The sequence below is a fragment of the Oncorhynchus tshawytscha genome, linkage group LG02, assembly GCF_018296145.1.
Source record: "Oncorhynchus tshawytscha isolate Ot180627B linkage group LG02, Otsh_v2.0, whole genome shotgun sequence".
In the NCBI taxonomy this organism is placed as follows: domain Eukaryota; kingdom Metazoa; phylum Chordata; class Actinopteri; order Salmoniformes; family Salmonidae; genus Oncorhynchus; species Oncorhynchus tshawytscha.
Window position 1 is genome coordinate 57520557 of NC_056430.1, and position 2610 is coordinate 57523166.

The window sequence follows — 2610 nt, forward strand, 5'->3', positions numbered from 1 at the left end:
ACACAAGCAAGAGAAGATGAGGTAAATAAAATCAAAACGATCTACTTGAAGGTAATTGTCTCTTTTATCTGTGTACATCGATTTTTTTGTGTGAAAATGCATGACAGTAGTTTGCTTATCATGTGAAATACAGGTACCCACATTCTTGAGTAAAAGTAAAGATACCATAATAGAAAATGACTCAAGTAAAAGTGAAAGTCACCCAGTAAAATACTAATGTTACTTGAGTAAAAGTCAAAAGGTATTTAGTTTTAAATATACTTAACTATCAAAAGTACATGTAATTGCTCAAATATACTTAAGTATGAAAAGTAAAAGCACAAATAATTTCAATTTCCTTATATTAAGCAAACCAGATGGCACAATTATTTGATTATTATTTTTTATTTTTTTAACAGATAGCCAGTGTGCCAACACTCAGACATCATTTATAGATGAAGCATTTGTGTTTAGTGAGTCCACCAGATCAGAGGCAGTAGGGATAATCAGGGATGTTCTCTTGATAAGTGTGTGACTTTGACCATTTTCCTGTCCTGCTAAGCATTCAAAGTGTAACAAGTAGTTTTGGGTGTAAGGGAAAAATGTATGGAGTAAAAAGTACATTATTTTATTTCGGAATGTAGAAAAGTAAAAGTAGAAAAACATATAAATAGTAAAGTACAGATCCCCCTAAAAACTACTTAAGTAGTACTTTAAAGTATTTTTTATTTAAGTACTTTACACCACTGGTGAAATATAATGGTACATTTCAGATTAACTCCAGACCAGCCATTGCACTGACAGCCACTATTGCATTAGCTATCTGTCCTCTGATATTCATCCTAGCTTTACTATGAGCTGTCTAGCTTTATCAGGCAGTAGTTATGGGAAACCAAGGCTTTCTGAAGGCTTTGGAGCTTCCACCAAATTGTGCCAAAAACAGTTAATTACTCGGAGCTTCGTTAGTGACATCTGTTGGTCAGCAATAAAAACTCAGTGGTGCAGCTATAGCCTATAGTCTGTTTTAATACCAGGTTTGCATCTTACATCATGCTTCCCTTTTTTGCCTTTAAGTTGACTATTTTTCTAAAAAAGACTATGGCATTTAAGGATGCTTAATAAGACAAGCTTATACTATACTAAATAAAAATGAATTATTTGAACAACAGTGCAGAAAGTATGGTTTACAACATTTAAACAATTCTCAATATTGTGCCTTCAACAGGATTTGACCTCACACCCTCAAGTCCCTGATTGTTCTATAGTTCCCTACTCTACCTAATAAGCTATGAGGTAGTGAAACTACAGTATATGTTCAAAGTCCTAACTATATTTGTAAGTATAGTGTACAATAGAAGTTGGTGTTTGAAAGCAGCTTGAAATCAAAGAAAACACCGGAACCACGGCAAATCTGTAGGATCCAATGATGTATAAAAACCCTGGAAGACTGACGGGGCACTGCATTGACGCCCCCTCGCAGCTATCTTGGTTCTCCTCCTCAATTGTAAAAAAAGATTTTGGAAGCTATAGAAATGCATTTATTAATGTCTACATTTGTATTTATTTTTTACCCCTTTATCTCCCAAATTGGTAGTTACAGTCTTGTTCCATCGCTGCAACTCCCGTACAGACTCGGGAGAGGCAAAGGTCTAGAGCCATGCGTCCTTCGAAACACGTCCCTGCCAAGCAGCACTGTTTCTTGACACACTGCTCGCTTAACCCGGAAGCCAGCCACACCAATGTGTCGGAGGAAACACCATACAGCTCGGTACCGGTACCCCCTCTATACAGCCTCGCTATTGTTATGTAATTTTCTTGTGTTACTTTTTAAAAAATATATATTTTTACTTTAGTTTATTGAGTAAATATTTTCTTAACTACATTTCTTGAACTGCATTGTTGGTTAAGGACCTGTAAGTAAGAATTTTACGGTAATACCTGTTGTATTCGGTGCATGTGACAAGTAAAATTTGATTTGATTGACAGCTGGTGACCGAAGTCTGTGTCCATGCGCCCGGCCCGCCACAATGACTTGCAAGAGCGCGATTGGACAACGACATCCTGGCCGGCCAAACCCTCCCCTAACCAGGACAACGCTGGGCCAATTGCGCGCCGCCTCATGGGTCTCTCATAGCCGGCTGCAACACAGCCTGGGGTCAAACCAGGTTCTGTAGTGATGCCTCTAGCACTGCGATGCAGCACCACTTTTGGGAGGTGTCTACATTTGTTTATGACACATTTATTCTATTATAGATACCTTTGCATACTTTTAAATTATATTACAGTGGTTTGTCCTTTAAAAGTTGCAATGTACTGCAGCACAGCTTGCATGATGCCGCAGAACTGTATGGCACGTTATTTAATTGTCAGCCACTGCTCCCATTAATGCTAGTTAGTACTAGTTTGACCACCAGAGGGCATCTTTGAGAAGCATTTGATAGCCTTCAATAGTGGCTGAACTAGAGAATTTAAAACCTTTTTTTGTAAGAACAAAGTATATGGGACTATATTGCTTAATTAATTTGATTAATATTATGGTGTTTCTATTCCAAGAAAAATGGAAAAACCCTCTGGATTTCCGTTAGGATGGAACAGAAAATATGGCGCTGTATAATGTGATGGTCGGGAGTC

At 37.7% G+C, this 2610-nt stretch overlaps 1 long non-coding RNA gene across 1 annotated transcript; it reads left to right on the top strand.

Moving 5' to 3' along the window:
- On the top strand, nt 1–2312 carry LOC121840777. Its single transcript, XR_006079912.1, has 3 exons — nt 1–51; nt 1574–1747; nt 1966–2312. It is a non-coding gene; the product is annotated as an uncharacterized LOC121840777 (long non-coding RNA).
- Nucleotides 2313–2610: the final 298 nt, after the last annotated feature.